This window comes from Aythya marila (assembly GCF_965140915.1).
Source record: "Aythya marila genome assembly, chromosome: 1".
Taxonomy (NCBI): Eukaryota; Metazoa; Chordata; class Aves; order Anseriformes; family Anatidae; genus Aythya; species Aythya marila.
This window is the reverse complement of record NC_139042.1, coordinates 199168221-199189190: the sequence shown is the minus strand read 5'-3', so window position 1 is coordinate 199189190 and position 20970 is coordinate 199168221.

The window sequence follows — 20970 nt, the reverse complement described above, 5'->3', positions numbered from 1 at the left end:
ATAATGTTTCATCATACAGTGAATTTAATGGTTAGTCACATATAAAGCATTGGCTCAACTTTGTGAATCTCAGCCATTCCCAGAGGTGACCCAACAGACTATATTATATTAAATCCTGGAAAAATAATAAAAAAAAATCTCACTGCAGTTAATATGCTCATCACAGAAAATAAGTGTTTCCCCCTCTTCTCCTCTCCTCGCCTTGCCTCGCCTCCCCTCCCCTCCCTCCTCTCCCCTTCCCTCCTCTCCCCTCCCCTCATTTTCCATTACAATTAAAATTCAACAGTGATCTAAAATAAATATCTGCACACTTAGAAAAAGTGTAAACAAACACCACCTCTTCCCATAATAGGAAGTTAAAGACCCTTGTGAAAGGCTCTTTTATCCACCCCCCCCCCCCATAGAAATCCAAATTATTTCACCTTTTTGACATTTATATTTACAACCTTTTTTTAAAGACAAATACATTTTTTTTTCTAGCTGAAATTAAAGCTACTATGGGAGCATTTCCACCACATTTTAAGATCTCTTCTTACCATTTCCATCTAGTTAAGGGTAAACTGCTAAAAAGAATATTTTTTTCCTAATTCATCATAAAGTATCATGTTTAACTGAGGTTTAGGATGGCTGCTCTTTTTAATGTTTCTCTTTTTTTTGAGCTTGAGCTTTTCTGTCTTTCCTGAGCTTGAACTTCTATGAAAACAGCAACAATAGGGGTATGTAAAGTGAGAAATACAGACTCTACTCTCTAATCTGTTTGTTTTCCCTACTGTACAATTGCATCCTCCTCTTTTTATTCTTCTTCAATGTTACACTAAGACTAGATCCAAAAAGAGCTTAGATTTGCTCTCAGAATAGAATCCAGATTGCTGCTATAGGTGCCAAGATTTTCTTTGCAGCAGCAAGAATAAAGAAAAAGATTAACTTTAGAAAAGTAACTCAGTCCTCTGAGCAAACCTAGTTGACTGGGACATCTAGGCAACAGGAAATACATTAGAAATACAAGCTCTATGTTGTCTGAAATGTTACCTCTCTCTGGAGCTTAACTGCATTACTCCTAACTTTTGTGGCTGCATATTTACTAGTAAGCAAAATAAGCCACAAACCATTCTATGATCCTAAGATTAACCGACATATGACATTTCATCTAAATTATCTTCCCCACCACAACAGGACAGCCACAACAATACAGCCTATTTGCCTATGCAACCTCCTGAATCATATGTATTTATTGAAAGAGTGTTATTTGGTCCAGCTGAAAAATTCAACTGTTCCTGCCACTGATTTGACTGAGTTATTGTATGATAGTACTTGGTCTCATGCCTTGGCTTTGTCACATTCACTACCACAGATGTAGTTTGTAAGGGTATCTCCAGCCCTCTAAACCTTTTGAGTTGACTCAAAATGAAGAAGGCCTAAACCCATTTTTTCCCTTCTCTAATAATTTCTCTAATTGTTGTGCTAGTTTTTAAGGGCAGGGAGACTCTCACATCCACTTCTTTGGTCCTTCAGGTCTATGAATTGTGCTTATTAAGTTGTGTGCTGCCTGGCTCCCATGTTGTACTTACTTGATAATCTGATGGTGTCTATATTTCCATGATGAGACCTGTGTGAATTCCAGCTTGAATCAACCTCACTAGGCCCAAAACCTACTGGAGGATTCTCACCTTCACAGCCTGAAGTACTTGAACATCTCTCTCCCCTTCTGAACCAACTTTGTCTGGACTGCTCAAATTAGGATCCTGTACCTTTATCTCTTTGGTTGATTTGTCAAACTCTTATCACAGTGCTACTCAGTCCCTATTGTCTTTCTGACTAATAGTGCTTTGTCACTGAAATCCAAAGAGGGAGATTAAACAAACATTACTTACCATTATTGTTACCATCCCCAAAGCAGTAGTATAAAGTATTTATCAAATATGTAACATTTGATTAGAATAATGGAAATGGAAGGAATTGCGGGATGACAAATGGAAATAAAGTAATCCTTCAAAAGGCTGGAGAAGGCCACGGCTCACCTGTACTAGCTCCCTTAATCTCTGTCTATAAACCTAAAATCAGAGATTTGGGTATTACAAGTACAACCTGACCTCCATTTACTACAAGACAATCCAACAACACACTTAGTAGATGAAGGCAAGGCAGCAGATATTATTTATTTGGACTTAAGCAAGACATTTGATACCATTTTCCACAGCCTTCTCCTGGAAAAATTAGCCACCATGCTAACTACTGTTCTCTGGGTAAGAAACTGTCTGGGAGCCTGGGCCCAAAGGGTCATCGTGAATGGAATTAAATCCTGTTGGGGGCTGGTCACAAGTGGTGTTCTCTAGGGCTCAGTACTGGGGCGAGTTCTGTTTAATATCTTAATGATGAACTGGATGAGGGGATCATGTGAACTCTCATTAAGTCTGCAGATGACACCACGTTAGTTAAAAGTTTTGATCTGCTAGAGGGTAAGAAGACTCAACAGAGCTTTCTTCAAGAATGTAAAAAGAGCAACAAAGCTGGCAAAGGGACTAGAATACAAGTGTTATTAGGTGCGGCTAAGAGAACTAGGTCTGGTTAGTCTAGAGAAAAGGAGACTGAGGGGAGACCTCATCACTCCCTACAACTGCCTCAAAGGAGGTTTCAGCGAGGAGGGTGTTGGTCTTTTTTGTAGGTAAGGCTTTTGTCACTATTTCTGATAAGACCCTCATGGAGAAACTGTTGAAGTAGGTGCTGGATGAGAAGACTGGATTGAAAACTAGATGAACAGCAGGACCCAGAGAGAAGTGGCCACTGCTGAAAGGACTAGTTGGAGGCCAGTAACGAGCAGAGTCAACACTTGGCCCAGTTGTGTTTAACATAGAATCATAGAATGTTTTGGGTTGGTGGGGACCTTAAAGATAATCTAGTTCTAACCCTCCTGCCATGGGCAGGGAAACCTCCCACTAGAGTAGGGTTTCTCAAAGTCCCATCCAGCCTGGCCTTGAACACTTCGAGGGATGGGACATCCACAGCTTCTCTGGGCTTCCTGCTCCAGTGCCTAACCACCCTCAGAATAAATAAATTCTTCCTAATATCTAATTTACATCTATTCATTTTCAGTTTAAAACAGTTCCTCTTGTCCTATCACTACACTCCCTGACAGAGAGTCCCTCCCCAGCTTTCCTGTAGGCCCCCTTTAGGTACTGGAAGGCCACTGTGAGGTCTCTCCAGAGCCCTCTCTTCTCCAGGCAGAACAACCCCAACTCTCTCAGCCTGTCTACATAGGAGAGGTGCTCCAGCCCCTTGATCATCCTCATGGCCCTCCCCTGGACTCATTCTAATATGTCCATGTCCTTCTTGTGCCCCAGAATGTAACGCAGTACTCTAGGTGATGTCTCAATGATCTGGGTAATGGGGTAGAATGCATGCTCAGTAAATTTGAAGACATTATGAAACTGTGGCTTGTGGCTCACTTACCAGAGATGGTCATGCTGCCATTCAGAGGGACCTTGACAAGCTGGAGAGGTAAGCTGAAAAAAATGCCATGAAGTTCAACAAGGAGAAATGCAGAGGCCTGCACATGGGGGAGGAACAGCTCCAGGCACTGGGGCATGCTGGGGGCCACCCAGCTGCAGAGCAGCTCTGCAGAAAAGGACCTGGCAGTTCTGGTACACAGGACAGACAGAGTCAAGCACGAGTCAGCAATGATATTCTTGGCTGCATTAGGCAAAGTATTGCCAGCAGGTCAAGAGAGATGATCCTTCCTCTGTACTCAGCATTGATGAGGCCACACCTGGAGTGCTGTGTCCAGTTCTGGACCTCCCGGTACAAGAAACCTGGACATACTGGAAAGAATCCAGGCGAGGGCCACCAAGATGAACAAGGTACCTCTGTACAAGGTACAGAATCTCTGCTGTGAGGAGAGGCTGAGGTAGCTGGGACTGTTCAGCCTGGTAAAGAGGAGGCTCACGGGGGATCTTTTCAAGGGTTTAAATATCTGAAGGGAGTGTGCAAAGAGGACAGAGCAGGATCCTTTCAGTGGTGCTCAGTGCCAGGACAATGATTCCATATTAAAGTTCTGAAGTTCTTTTAATATATGAAATCCCCCAAACACACAAACATTATTTTATTCCGCATAGCTTTCAGAAGTGAGATCGCCATGAAGTTCACTTGAGTAGAGATTAGCAAACTGGCTCTCATATCAGCATTCAAAATCTTGAAATTTTAGGTACTCCCTACAACATATGGAGAGAATTTCACCAGTGACTGCTTCTGCTTAACATAAAACATCCGAGTAGGGAGATAAAATAACTGAAAGGAGATATGATACAAGAGTTCCCCAAAATCATGTCTAGCATGGACAGGGCGATGATGGCTTGATTGTTCACTGTCTTCCTGTACAAGAAGGAGGGCACATCAAATGAAGGTAGAGATTTAAAAGAACCATAAGGAGATGGTTCTTTGACAGTGAGTAATAGTTCTATGAAATGCCTTGCGAAAGGATGTTGTGTGTTCAAGAAGCCTATGTGGATTCAATCAAGATCAGGTAAGTACTTGAAAGAGACATCTGTTGGGGGTTACCAAGCAGACAAACCACACCAGGCTTAGGAAACTCCTCAGGCTGAAAATAATTGGAAAATGGAAAACTATGATGAGGGAAGTGTCCTCTATTTTTGTCTGCCTGCTTCCTTCTCTCAGGGCATCTGCTTACAAGCACTGTTTCTTTAGTTTGTCTGCTAAGAAGAGCACCATCCACTGCTGGAAAAACCTGAGAGCATTTCTTCCACAGTCTTCTTCATTCAGAGGGGTGCAGAGGAAATTCATTGGAGGGAGAATCACTCTGCACAGGGAGACCTGGGGTATACCCACAGTCCTTGATCCCTGCTGTATGTGACAGCACAGAGGTTTAGTTTGAGTACTGGTAGCCAGGGACGTGTTTCTGGGACCGATAGGGATTTGAGTAATTTGAGGACTGCTGCTGTTGGGGGAAATCTTATTATGCTGCCCATAGGTGTAGGGACTTCCAGATCTACCATTATAATGACTTAGAGGTGATTTTCTGCTTCTTCTTCTGAGGAAAGGTACAGAGAAAACAATGCGCAGGGCTAGATCTAGGGAAGATGGCCTCTTGCCATCAGCATACCCCACTCACAGAACAGTAGGTGGGTGGGACCAGTCCTCATTCGACTGGCCACTGATTTCTGTCTGTCATTTAATTTATTTAATTTACATGCCAGCTTTATAGATATTCCCATTAGAATGAAACCTGCTGTGAAAAAAAAAAAATCAAAAAGGAAGTTCTAGACTTAACCAGCTGTCAGGCAAAGTATGCTCAACTTTTGTGCACAGCTCCCTGTTTGTAGCAGAGAAAGTGATGTTACAGCCTCCAGCAAACTTGGTACTGAGCTTTTCAAGAACACATCAGGGTAGGATCTCAGGGGAGGGATGTCTCTAGCACACTCAGCCCAGCCAAGAATTGTCTTCATTAAGAGAAGAACAATAGCTTAGTCATCCCTCTTAAACTTGCTAATGTCTGGACTGTAAACAAGGATCAGCTTGTATCAGTGGCCTGTGCCAAGATTGGATGAGAATTGCCAGTCCATGAAAATGTGTGTATGTGTGTTTGCAGGGTGTGTGTGTGGAGAGGCAGAGAGGGGCCAGCCAGATAGGGCACGTTACAGTTCTGCAATGGTTGTACATAACATATCCCTAAAATCTTGATAAACATCTTGCTCCAGGTTCCTCAGATTCCCAAAGTGTACTGCTAGAAATGGGATAAGATGAGAGGGACCCCCATTTGAACCAGTGCAGCCGTTCTTACAGTTTTAATAGTACTTGACATAGTGAAATCCAGGTTCCTCATTCCCAGTCCCTTCTCTAAGACTAGAAATGTATTTGCACTCTGACTCTAGACTGAATACCTTAGATGAGATAGGCAAAGAAATACCTAATTAGTGCTTCCAGAATGGTATTTGCATGCAAAGATTGAGTTGTTCAGTGATGTCAAGGATAAAATACTTTCAGGAAGAAATTTCAGTACCTGGAAATTTTAATCTCTTAAATTTAGATGCTTATAGCATCTTCAGAAGAAGGTGATGATTGCAAGAGTTTTAAGGAATACTGGGTTTGACCCAACAGTTTCCATCACAGCAGATGAGAGCATTCAGTGCTGTGAATGACCTTCAGAATGACCTATTCCTCTGTACCACAGGAAATCCCTTGACAAGCTGTTCCAGCAAGGGTCTGGGAGTGACAACGGCAGCCAAAAGGGAGGAGAGCTATAGAAAGGTGAGGCAGGGAGTACACTGCAACAGCCCTGAAGGGTCACTGAACATGAAGTGTGCTTTATGTCACTATGTCAAAATTATCTTCCCTTGGGATGGCTGTCTCCTGGCATACAGACATTATTATTGCCACAGAGGGGACAGCCTACTCTAAATCCTCAAGTGGGGGAGGTAAAAATAGAATAGATCATACTGTAAGACTTCCTGTCCCAAGGGCGGCTTAGCATATGTCTGGAAAAGAACTTTTAAAATCATTTATTTTCAAAGGTTTGTCCTCATAAGTAGCTATTCATTTGCCTTGAGAAACAGTTTCCTCAATTTTTCTGTGCATTGTGTTTATATTAACTTTTTAACAGCAAGTTTCACAAGGATGAAGGCCCACTCTCACTAGACCAATGATCTGGTAGGAGAAAACTGTTTCAGTTAATCTGCAGTCTTCAGAGTTGACTCAACTGAAAATAGGCACATAAAGTAGCAGCCTCAGGCTCTGATGTCATACCAGGCTCTGATACGCACATACTGCACCCACTAATTTGGAAATCCACCAGAATTTTCTGGTCTTTTATAAAAGTATAATTCAGAAAACAATATATGCATCACAGTGTAGATATTTTTGGTTCATGTCTTCATATATTTTATACATCAGCTGTATACCAGCAATCCTGAAACATGTCAAGGAATCTCTCTTACACTGATATAATTACCTAGAATAAAATAAAATTGCATTCATTAGGATGGGGGCGGGGGGGGGGGGGGGGGGGCGTTCATTTACAATTTATGTTATTAGTGATCTAACTCAGTCCATATGATTTTGCAAATAACTGTTATACACATTGAGACTTCCTTCCTTCCTTCCTTCCTTCCTTCCTTCCTTCCTTCCTTCCTTCCTTCCTTCCTTCCTTCCTTCCTTCCTTCCTTCCTTCCTTCCTTCCTTCCTTCCTTCCTTCCTCCCTCCCTCTTTCTTTCTTTTTCTTTTTCTTTCTTTCTTTCTTTCTTTCTTTCGTTCTTTCTTTCTTTCTTTCTTTCTTTCTTTCTTTCTTTCTTTCTTTCTTTCCTCTCTCTCTCTCTCTCTCTCTCTCTTTCTCTCTTTCTCTCTTTCTCTCTTTCTCTCTCTCTCTCTCTCTCTCTCTCTCTCTCTCTTTCTCTCTCTCTCTCTCTCCTCTCCTCTCCTCTCCTCTCCTCTCCTCTCCTCTCCTCTCCTCTCCTCTCCTCTCCTCTCCTCTCCTCTCCTCTCCTCTCCTCTCCTCTCCTCTCCTCTCCTCTCCTCTCCTCTCCTCTCCTCTCCATCTCTTTTTTCTCTCTTCTCTTCTTTTTTTTCTTTTATTTCCTCATCATTCCTCCCTTCGCTACATATACAGTTATTTTATTAATTCAAGAGAATAGATAGTAGATGATAATTTAAGAATACTTGTCTGATGAGTAGTTTGAACAAAATTTCTACATAGTCTACTGGGATTACAACACAAATTTCTTGTGAGGCTATAGAGTTCAGTTGGATTAAAACTCATAAAATGGACTATAATTGAAATCATTCTTACTGGCAGACAAACTTTTGAGGTCAACAATTGTAATTGATTAACTGCAAAAATCTTGAGGACATTATTTATTTTATAGGTTTTTGTATGATATATATAATAGGTGAGTGTTTATTTGTACATGTTTAAAAGTTATGAGGACATTTACAGTAGTGATTTTTTTATTACTTATTTTTTTAGGTTGTAAAACAAACCAAATGGAAGAAAAATAATTGTAGACTATGGTAAAAAAAAAATATATCTATATCTATATCTAAAGGAATATAACAATTAAGCAATTAGAGATCTATTATGCCCGAACCACAAAGTGGAAAAGGAAAACTAGCATTTATAGAGGTCATATAAGTCCAAGTTCTCTACTGATACAAAAAATACGTAACATTCTGAGAGCACTGTGGGGCTCCAGCTTTTCTGCCAGCAAATAATTTCAGTAAGTGTATCTGCAAAAGCCATCAGCAACAGAACACCATCAGGCAGCTTGGAGCAGATATACTGTCCCTTCAACACTTGCTAAGAAGCAGAGCTGCTGGTGCATACTGACGTGGCCACTCCATAGCTGTAGCCTTCTGCTCCCAGCAGCAGCCAAATCACAGCAGGTTTTGTATATGTGCATACAGTGTGAAAGTTCAGGGAAAAGACATTCCCTGCTTTTTTAAGCTCAAGGCCAATGGTAAGGATGGACTTCTTATTACTCTGTGAACAACAATTATATGTGGCTTTAGAGTTTAGGTTAATCTAGCCTATTTGTGAATTTTGTAACAGCTGTTTTTGTAAAAGCTGTAGCTTACACTGATAGTTAATTTTTGGCTGTATTAGCTCCTTAACATTACTAAGCAGAAAGTCATGTGGTGCTCCTGATTGCTCACACTGTAAAATCATAACAACAATCTACTATGAGGCAGTATCCTCTGTATCATAAATTGGCCTGCCCCCATTAAATTTATTTTCACCAAGCAAACTGTATACTGATTGAAAAGTTTTCTCATTGATTTTGCTTGAGAAGGACATAAAGCAGACATAAGCTAGTGGAGTTATGGTTTAACCCAGCAGGCATCCAGGGTTTAACATGGCCCCTCACTTGCTCACTCTCTCCAAGTGGGATAGGTAAGAGAATCGGAAAGGTAAAAGTATAAACACTCATGGGTTGAGATAAGAATATTTTACTTGGTAAAGCAAAAGCTGCATACACAAGCAAAGTAAAACAAGGAATCCATTCGCTACTTCACATCAGCAGGCAAGTATTCAGACACTTCCAGGAAAGCAGGGCTCATCACGCATAACAGTTTCTTGGGAATACAAACACCATCATTCCTCATGTTCGTCCCTTCCTCCATCTTTACCCCAGTTTTTACTGCTAAGCATGATGCTGTGTAGTGTGGAATCTCTCTTTGGCCAGTCTGGACCAGCTGTCCTGGCTGTGTCCCCTCCCAGCTCTTTGTGCACCCCCAGCCTCCTCACTTTCAGGACAGCACAAGAAGCAGAAAAGTCCTTGGCTCTGTGTGAGCACTGCTATGCAACAGCTAAAACATTGGTGTGTTATCACTAGTACCTTTATCAAAAGTCCATAACACAGCATCATATGCGCCTTTATGAAGAAAGTTAACTCTCTCTCAGCCAAAACCATGATAAGTTACAAAGTCATTTAGACTGACATTTAAATAATGCATTATCAGAAAAAGAAAAATTTGCTCCATTTATTGCTTACTTTCTATTTCATATATATGAGCATCCCTCTGATACTTTGATTTTATGCATTTGTGATTAAAGACAGTCTCCTTCCAGACTGTTCATTAATGTTGATTATTATAATACTGCCACATCAACAACCCTTTATCAGTTTTATAATATCCATGTCCCCCTTTCTGGTTAGTAATCCCATTTATTGTTTGAGGTTTTTTTTTTAACTTAGAGTGCCTTTGTGCCTGTTTTGTGGTTTGTTTAAAAGGATCTCCTTAGCTACACGTACACTGATGTAAGCTTTTGGATGACCTTTTCAGGCAATCATCTTGGGGTTATAATTCACCACACCTTTTTGCTGAGTGGTATCCTCCTTTGCAAACACTCTTCACATGTTTTAAACTTGTCATGGATCAGGTTACTCCAGCTAAGAAGCCAGTCTCAGTAAAGAATTCTACACAACTAATTGGGAATTAAACAAGTACTGTTGTATACACATGACAATCAAATCTTTACTGCTGAAAGAAGCAATACAGCTAAAACACCACTTGCCATTGCATTATTAGAAATAATATGACAGTGATGTTATATCAGTATGAGATTTTGTGCCGTACTGTTTTGTGATAACATGGAAGAGGGTATTAGAATTCACTCTGGTAAACTGTAGACACACAATCTTCACTTCAGATTAAAGAGAAGATTTTGCTTTGGCTGTACCCAAAGTGTGATTTGCACTGAATAACAAATTGTCCCTATTCTGAAAATTTTAGTGGGAGGAGGTGGAATGTAGGATGTCAACATCTTATTATGAAAGTCCTGAAGCTCACATAGCTGTATACTGAAGCAAGGCCTGCTTCCGGAGAGAGCCACTTGTGAAGAAGTGCACTGAGCTGGCTTTGAATTTGTGCCTGGTTTGGTTGTGCACCCAAGAACATAATGTCACTGAGAAGCTCTATGGTATCCTTCCTGATTTCCAGATGCCCTTCCAGGAGTACAAAAACAGGCGTCATGTTTTGGCTACCCTATGGAGTCTCATATTTTATGAGGTGCCTATATACGAACTACTGAACAGACCCTCCAGTCTATACAAGCAATGTGGCATAAGTCTCATTAGCATGTAGGATCAGGAGGAAATACAAATATTACACCTTGACTGTAATAAATTCAGATTCTAGCTATTTGGACAATAGCACCCTTATTCAAGAACAGACACAATCCTGAAATTAAGAGTAACGTAACCCATCATTATCAACAGCTCCTACATACTTTATCTTAGCTGTATAGATGTGAAACAGAAGATACTGAAGTTGAATGTTAAAAGCCATACTGGCAAAGCTCTTAGATTCAGAATTTGACAGATCTTTTGTTTTTAAAGCCTGTTTGTAGAATCCAAGGGTTCTTTAAAAGGTTTATTTTCCCCTCAACGAGTCTAAGCTGTTGGTGCCAACAAGCCAGCTGTCAAGTCCCAGTATTATATGTGTGTGTAGAGGGGAGATGGATTAATGGAAAAATTCTTACGAAAGCATTTTAGTGTTGAACTTTCCAAACGGTTTGTATTAAAAATAAATGGGTGGGGAGAAATCATTTGAAATGATTGACATCTGAATCTGACTTCTAAAATCTCAGTGTTAACTGGATTAATTCTAAGGCATGCCACACAGCTCTGGTTTTGTGGTAAAGAAGACTGTTAATTCTTATAGACTCCAGAATGGGTAATGAATTGACTGTATGCCATTATCAATCTTTAAAAGTATCAAAAATAACAATAAAACCATTTAAACATCCAGGGAAATACATAGCATCCATTTGTATGGATCTCATTAACCTAACATAAAAAAGGGCAGATAGAATTTTGAATGTTAATGATTTATTGGAGAATAGGGAATTTAAATGAGATGGATTAAAAGGACAAGCGATCTAGAACATCTGTTAATTTACCATTCTTAAAATAAACTTATGCTAACACTTGCAGTCAAATCTACCAAATGTCAGTAATGTATTAAGTAGAGTTTAAGAATTTAGATAATTCATTTACAAGAAATTGATTTTTTTTTTTCCAAAAAGGCATTTGATTGAAGGATCAGACAACCTAATAGTCTAATATGCCAGGTTTTTACTCACAGGGATCTTAAAATTAGGCTGGCTAAAATTGGATGATTAGTTGTCTAGTTATAATAATTTGTTCATTTTTTCTGTAATAAAACTATTTTGGTATTCACCCACGAAAGAATTGTCCACTATATAATCTCCTCTGTGAGCCAGAACATTAACACTTTGCTGCACTATTCTTCAGCCACTGAAGCCCTGTGATATTTGACCAGCAACTTCCAAAAGACTGCCTCTCCTCTGTCCCTGGGGAGGAATAACCCCAACTAACTGGAAAGCAGCTTTGCAGAAAAAGGACTTGGAGGTCCTGGTAGATACCAAGTCAACCATGAGCCAGCAACGTGCTCTTGTGGCAAAGAAGGATAACATTATTCTGGGCTGCTTTTGGTAAAAATCAACGTTGCCAGCAAGTCAAGGGTGGTGATCCTTCCCCTCCACTTAACATGGGTGAGATGCAGCTGGGGTGCCAGGTCCACTCCTGGGCTCCCCAGTGCAAACAGACAAGGGCATACGGCAGCCAGTCTAGTGAAGGGCCACAAATATGATTAAGGGACTGGAGAAACTGTTATATGAGGAAAGGCTGAGAGACATGGCACTGCTCAGCATGGAAAAGAGAAAGCTCAGAGGAATCTTTTCAGTGCATTATAAATGTCTTCTGGGGGAGAAGGGAGGTGAAAAAAAGAGAGACACAGGCTTCCCATTGGTGTCCAAATAACAGATAAGAAGCAATGAACACAAACTAAAATGCAGGAAAATTCATTTAAAAATAAGAAAAAAAAATGTTTTTCTGTGAACACTGGTATACTTTTTTCCAACACTGGCATACTTTGCCCAGACAGACTGTGGAGGCTCTATCCTTGGAGTTATTCAGACCTCAACTGGACACAGCCCTGAGCAACCTGCTTTGAGCAAGGGCTTGAGCAAGACGATCTTCAGGGGTCCTTTCCCATCTCAGCTATTCACTGATTCTGTGATTTTTTATTTTATTTTATTTTTATTTGTATGTTTTTGTTTCCCTAACAACAGATACATGCGATCCTGTAAAGGCTGGAAGGGAAAAACATTCTTCTTTATGATTCCAATATGACAGCAAAATGTTTTTCCAGTGAGAAATATGATTCATCAGTTTCTACAGGAATGACAGATTAAAAAAAATAAATATATATATATGCCTGCAGACATAGTTAGGCAGCCAAGTACCAGCTACACTTTAAAAAATGTTGGTTTTGAGTCCCTGAAGTGCTAGAAAATCAGACTAGTATTACTTTCATATCCAGGAATCCCAGGTCTATCAGGTGGTTCCTTTTTAATTCTTGTGCATTTTTACATACATTACATCTCCCTTCTTCTGTCCTGTTTCACTGTTAGCCTAAGCCTCATGCAATCATTTGCATCACTGAAGTGATTTTTTTTTTTAATTATTCATGCAAAAGGAAAAAGCATATAAATGAATCAGAATTTGAAGGCAGAGAGGAAAAAAAAGAGCAAATTCTTCTGGAGAAGGAGTTAGCACTTCAAAGTGGAATTTGGACTCTGAAAACATGCTTGATAACTAGAGCAAAGTGACATAAGTGATACTGTGTCTTACTTCCAAGGTGTATTCTTTTTATTGCTATATCTTTTAAATGAATTCTCTGATTTTCATTTGTCTGTTGGAGTTGTTCACTGATTGTGGTGTAGAAAAATGGACATTTCTTCATTTAATTTTTTTGAGGAGATGAGCCATCGGTGTTAGGATCTCAGCCAAATCCCATTCTTGTCACCACTTTCTTTTAAGACATGACTATCAAAAATATATCAGTCAGTGTTTATGCCATAACTTAAGGGTTAGAGCACTGTCTGCAGAATTTGCAAAGCCGTGTTTCATTTCCTGTTCAGTCTGAAAGGGTCCAAATTCAAAAATTCTCCATCTTAAGGAATTCCTTAACTCTGGGGCTGAGCTGGGAACAGACAGGCACTCCTGTATCCTTCTTTTTAGAACTATGCTATTAAGCAAAGGAATGAAAGATTTATGAGATTAGCAAGAAAAACACTGAGAGCTACCAAAGAAGTCTTTCAGCTGAAAATGAAGAATTTTGTTTTGTTTCCTGCTTTTGTCCCTGCTTAAGTATTTTACATTAAGCAGTTGTTAAATGGAATACAGAAATCAGAGCCCAAAGCACTGTGACATCTTGCATTCAACAGGGATGGATCTTTGTGATGACACCTGCACAAGAGTTAGCTTGCTTCCTTAGCAAGTAAGAAACCTTGGTTCCAGATCTACTTTAGTATTAGGGATTCAAAATTCTTTTTCAAAAGAGAATATTACCCACAAACACAGATTAGCTATTTTGGAAGAGGTTAACCATTGCTTTCCAGTTGGCCCAGTGCACAATTTGCAGGCCAAAGACAAGCACAAGGAAAATGAAGCATATTTGTTTTACAGCAATTTGGGTTGTGGTGAAGACCTAGTTTCTAAACTGTTCTCTACTGCTTCTCTTCTTCTTCCTTTTTTTTTTTTTTTTTTTTTTTTTTTCTTTCCTGTTTCAATGACTGTTTAATGTAAACTGCATAAACAGCTAACAGCAGGAAATTGTATTCAGATGTAAGTTGGAATACTCCGAGGTGAAAGCAAATGTGAAACCATAAAGTCCTCCCTTTTGTTTGAAAGACATCTGACTGCTCAGCTGCTATGAGAAAGCTGGTATAATGCTGGTATGGCACAGTATAAAAGAGTGTGGGCTCGACATTTTTTCTTTTTTTCCAAACAACATTTTCATGGAGCTGGGATTGCAAGTCTATAAGCATGTCTATCCTAGCTCTGACTCAGACCATAGACTGGATGGTGGGGGAGCAGCACTCAGGTTCACACTTGCGACTTATGGCTATGACAGGCTAGTCCTGGGCAACATTTCTCTTATTGTGTAGGAATTTGATTACTCTAACAAGACACCTCATTCTCCCATGCTCTGTATACACACAGTTGGTGCCTAATTTGAGGCACTGTGATCTAGCTGCTGGGGACAGATGTATAGAAGTCAGGCAATGTGGTGCCTGAGTTGGAGGTTTCTGATCCTTTCACCAGTCCAGGCTCCATACTCTGCATCTGTTTTCTCTCCTGGAGTATGACTAATCATATACTTAGCTGTATATTTTGCATATGTTTGCACAGTTCTTTGAAGAATTCTTAATGTTGACTTACAACAAAAACATTTTTAATCCCAATGCAAATATTTTAGTCCTCATTAGAATGAATAATATTCATTTGTTTGGGTATAATTCATTTTGCATTAAATAATAGAGCTACATCAAGAGCTTCAGCTGTAATATATCTTACTAAGATAAAGATCAACAAAAAGAATTGTATGTGCTTTGCCATTAGGAAATCACTCTTTCTTTTTCCAGGTTGAGACAGGCATCTCAAGCGGGGAAAAATATTTCTAGAATGACAGTAAATTTGTTCAACAGTAAACATGCAGTAATGAATTTCTGCATTAGAAGAACATGATTCTTCTGTTGCAGAAATAGGCCAAGGTAGTTTGGAAAACTCTTTGGATGCAGTCACAATATATCCCAAATGGCACTGGAATCTAATATATAGATACAGGCTTTTTAAGCATTTTTGTTTGTTTGTTTCTCTTTGTATGTGAAGTAGAGAAGGAGTTAAAAGGAAATCAGTGTGCAGCAGAAGTGAGGATGCTTTACAATTATACCTCCCCAAGACCCCAGCTGTGGATTCTCATGGTCACCAGAGGGTTATATGCTCATCTGGTTAAAAATAGTCCATCCAGGACATATTGATGGATCATGCATAGTGACTAAACTGAGCAAAAGTTAATGGAGGTAAAGCAAAGATCCAGTCATATACTCAGCTGGTTTAAATCTGTATAGACCCACTGATGTCAGCAGACTTTTGCCAACTTACACAAGCTAAGAATCGGGTCTTGTATGTTAGCTTTTCGTCCAAGCCCAGCTTGGACTCATTGCAGCTAAGCCATGGGATGGAGAAGATGTTTCTAAAAAGCCACTCTATTCCCTTTATCACAGACTATCTTAGTGCCAAAGCGGCTCCTTGCCTAATTTAGGAGCAGCCGTGTCTGGGGTACCTCCGCTGGCTGCTGCAGTGCTGCAGCTTTGAAGTCAGCAACACAGGAAGAGCCTCACAGGAAAGAAGCAGCATGAGGAGGTGGAAGAGGTGAAGGGAAGAACAGCCAGGTAGTTACAGAATGAAAGCTGAATGCTATTGTGAGCTTTGCCACAAGGTTTCCTGTAAACAGCTAACAAAGATTATTGGCTTCAAATTAATGACTCATATTTTTCCAAGTCTCAGTGTTTGCCTTTCCATCTGAGTCACTGCAGGGATTACTTTTAAAGTCATCCATTCATTCTCCTGGTCTACTGCCTCTGTAAAAGCAGAAGAACTTCTCTGCTATTTATTGCAGTGTCTTTTTGGATTTCCAAGATGTCACTTTAAAAAAATATATATATATATTATTTTTATTCTTGAGTAAAACAAAACTAAACTAAACTAAACTGAATTAAACAAGCCATTTATTCTTTCAATGGTGGCTGATGTCTGTATTTGCAGGATTTATTATTATTATTATTATTATTATTATTATTATTATTATTATTTGTGATCACCTTAGGTACACAATTTTCTTGAGTTTTATTTCAAAAAGTTGAATACAATTTAACTTGAGAGGGACTCTTCAGTTACTCCTATATGCAATTTCATGACATTTTTTCATATTCTTGGGGGGTTTTTGGTTATTCTGTTGAATTTTGTACTAATTATTATCTTTATCTTTATTTCTGTCATTTTATCATCAGAAACATTATTCTTTGTGATGATTTTAATTGACCAAAAATTTTCATCTATCTATTATCCGGAAGTATTTCATAGTAAAAGTATTATCTTCAACAGATAGACAGAAACAATGCTGAGAAATGGAAAAGAATTGCAGGATTTGTAACAAGAACTACTGTAGTCTGACCCTTTTCTATTATGTTTACTGGCAGCAGTGCAATATTCAGCTCTAACACACATTGAGTGTAAAGTTGGTAGGAGCGATTTCAGTGGAGACAAGAATGAGGACATGTATCAATGCAGTGTGTTTGACATATGCATAGTTCGTTGCAGCAACTATGGCAGAACACACTCACATGATCTCCCCCCAGGTTGCCTTTAAGAATGGCCAACTACTCACTCCATGTGAAAGAATACAGCTGTACTGACAGAGGATGTGCATGATGTCTTGGCTGAAAATTCAGTCTTCAGGCTGCTACAAACAGGATACTTTGCTTCAAAACCATTCCCTTTTTTTTTTTAATACTTCTGATTGTTCTGGAGAAAAGAGACAAGAGACAGAAGATGAAAATTAAATCAAATATCTCAAGACTTTGTATTTTGACTACCATTTTGACTACAAACTTTGTATTTTGTCAAGCTATTGCAAAGTTATTGACAAAGTGAAGAAGAGTATTTAGGCTTCTATACAGGAAGGTTTGTCTTGTGTGAAACTTATAGCACTATTTTTGATTGACCCAAACTTTTTTAGCCTAAAGAATATAACACCTTTTTCAAAAGGAATTGCAATAGAAAGAGGAAAAAGTCCTCCACATTTACATATCAGTTTGCATATAGTATTCTGATATTCCAAGAACTAAATCTTGCTTGCCATTTAGTGTGCCCCCTTGAAGTCAGTGGTATTTGCATTGGCTAATTATTAACAGAATGTAGCTATGAATTTATCTCCACAATTATTTTCTGAAATTATGCATTTAGAGAAGAAAGGGACACCAAGGATACAGAAAAAGAAAATGCTTGCATATCCACTTTTCTTCCAATGGCTACATATTATACATTGAAATATGCTTGAACTGTTGTAATGTTTTGATCTGAGATGATATACAGTGATAGTTTGTATGAGGAGAGAAGGTAGAACGAAAGACATGCCAAACATATGCAGAAATAAAAATATTTCTAATCTGGAGCTTCCTTAGTTTTTTAACATCAGTCCTAGAAAAATATGTATTTTGGCTAGCAGGCTTTGCTTAAACCTGCTTTGAGGGCAACCTTCAGTATGATCAGAAGCAGCCAAACACAAGCTGCTGTAATGCTACTGATTACACTGGTTTACATGTCTGTTGAATCTGGCCCATGATAACTACATCACTGTGTAATTAATGCTAGCATAAATTAAGCAATAAAGCCACCAAATGGAATTGCAAGTTAAGCCAGAGGAAGAAATGTAAAAGAGACTAACACTGGGTTGAAAGATTTAAATTAGCAACAGTTTCCCACTTTTAACAACTGGAAAATAAATCTATTTTTCACTTTGAAACATAGTGGATTTTTTCACTTCATTTGATATACCTTAAACATATATAAAAGCCTTGCTAAGAATTTAGACCTGCTTAATAGCACACATGTCTAATACCTTTGTGAATCAATAGTATAAAAAAGATTTTTTTTTAATCAACAATGTATTTATATATTTATGTATGTGCATATGAGACTGATCAAACAAATATTACTTTGAAAATGCTGTATTCTGTAGTCTGTTTCATAATAGATGCATATTTGCAAATAATCTCATAATTCACTTATGTGAATTTCTCCTTTAAGGAATGTGCACTTACTGGAGGGGAGAATCTGAATTTGCTCTGAAAGTGACTGTGTACTTTTGGAAATACTTTTCTAAAAAATGTACTGTCAGGGAGAAATGCAAACATTTAGGGAAAATGGGTGTATTGCTTTGCGTGCCTCAGGACATATCCTATCATATTAGGCATCCTATCCTATCATATTAGGCATCCTATCCTATCATATCAGGCATCCAGGTGTGTTTTACTATGTAGTGTTGAACAAGAGCTACTGTGTAGGTCAATAAACGTCTCATATCATATCAGAGATCAAACCTTGTCCCCAGCTGTTAAGCTGTGTTTTCACTAACACCTCATTGTCCACTCTTTCTATCTGACTGTTTTGAGTTTTAGTGGTGATATATTTTTCCAAAAGTCCATATGGAATTTATTATGATTTGGACTATTATAGCATTATGAAAATATGACCTTTTCTGTCTTAAGATTATCCTGCTTTTTTAACTCTTCTTTGCACAATGAATCCTGTATTTCTGCTGACTCTTAAATTAAAGCTACCATCTCAAAAGAAACCCCAGATTATATATACACAATAACATAACAAAGGCTTGCAGAATCTAATTTTGAGATCTAATTTTGGAACCAAGCACAGTGCCTCTTCAACTTCAATAAAGCTGTTTGGTTACTCATTTTTTTAGGTTGCAATGATTAAAAACGTACCATCTGACACTGAAGCGATAAGTTTGTTGATTTGGTAGCATGAAAATAGGAACACAAGTTTTCTTAATGTGTCTGCTCTTTCTGTTTGCTGGAGACAGGGAAATACAATCTAAGTGATTTATAAAGATGTTCGTGTTCTACATACTGTTTCTGCACTTGTTAAGGAGTTTCCTGCCAATAGTTAACTAAAGAGTAGATGACATGCAAATGCAAATTCAGTGAATTAGCTTAGAACTATCAGCTTTCCTTGGGCAAGAATTAGGACAAATTATTAAAGTGATAAATGATCCCTTTGTGTTTTTCATAATCCCAAAGTGAACAACAAAGTATTCAAACAGTTGGTGTTCTGAGCAGAAAAGAAACTTTAGCTGTTCCATACTTGCAGTATGACATAATTTAAATCTAAAGCTTGAAGGTATTTAGTATAAGTGAAGGAGAATGTATCAGATCCTTAGCTACTGTGAATCAGGGCTATTGCACAGTGTTGACTAGATTAGCCAATTAACGACAAATGGTATTATACTCAAGAGGCTCTTAATCATATGTGATTAAGAAACAGAGAGTTTTACCATTAAGATCTGTTTTCATCTGACATAAATTTGATGTAGAAGTCCATATCTAAGCACATTAGCTGAGAAGTAGCTCTCTTAAAATAAGATAAGCAACTGCATTTCAGTGCCTGTCTCACTGCTTTGATTATCCAAAGTGTCTGTGCACCTAACATACCTTATGCATTTATCTTTTAAACCATTTTAACACAGTGATATAAACTCTCTTACATCTATCAGTGATTTATAAAATAGACTGATGACCAAAATTCAATGTCTATGAAAAAATGTCAAAAGTAAGATAAAATAAAAAAATAAAAGAAAGAAAAAATTGTACGAGTGGTCACCATCAAAAATAGCCCCGTCTGTTTGTTTTTGTTTGTTTGTTTGTTTTTACTAGGAAAGCAGTCACTGTAAGTATTTTGAAAAGTACAATTCCCAAGGTTTGTGAGACTTTTCTTCTGATTTTTTCTTTTTGATCTGTTTCCTAATCAATTGGTCATAAATGGACTTGGTTTTGAATAACAGATTTGGTAGGTTTTGCTAGTAACTGGAAGTTAATAGAAGGGAGAAAAGGAAGAAAGCTAATTAAGGTCTTTTCAACACATTCATGGTCCCCAAGATGATTCATTTCAGGTAAGGGACAATAGAAATTGTATATTGACCTTTTGCTATTGTTGGTTGAAGCGGAAGGTGTATTTTTATTTAATTTAAAATGTTTTCTATAATTAAGCTATTTTTAAAGTAGTTTCCTAATTTGCTTCTATTTTGAAGCAAACATTTAATTACCCTGGAGTGGCATTATTCTACTGAGAGAACTTTGTTAAGAAATATTCTGATGTTTTAAAAATCTGCCCATATTTTCCCCAATTCCTATTTCCTTTTTCACTTTCTCTCCCCCACCCCCACCCATCCCTTCTACAACAAATCTATAATTTTGAACTCCCCAGAAGATTCACATTTAGAGTTATTTTGCTATTTGATTAAAAAATAATAATAATAATAAATAATCATGTTTAACTATAACCCTGGAGAGCAGTACAGAAAAATCAGAGCAATCGATAGATGAGCTCTATTTTGCCTGAGAGAACTCTGGCATGGTCACAGTAAGGGAACTAGATGATCTAGAGTTTGTTTTGGGGTCTCAACTATATTGCTGTCCATCATATAAGCCTGTTGTAAGGGATTTATGTATGTGTGCATTGCAAGCACATTTCTAAAGGAGGTGATTATTTCTATTCCCCATCCCTCCCACCCCTCAAGTTACTTGGAACAACATGACAGTTAAAGGAGTGTTTGCAAATTGTTTTATAAAGTATATTTACTGTTACAATCCTGCTCCCTCTGGAAAAAATATATTTAGTCCATTTTTGTCACTGGGTCTTGTTTAAAACCTGATAACCAGATTATTTGACAAACTGGAACATTTCCAAGACAGCCGTTTCAAGTTTCTTGGTAAACAGAGTCTGTACATTGTATATATTTGTGAAATATACATTATTTACTTTATAAAGTCTTCTGATCTTCCATAAATCCTGGCTCACA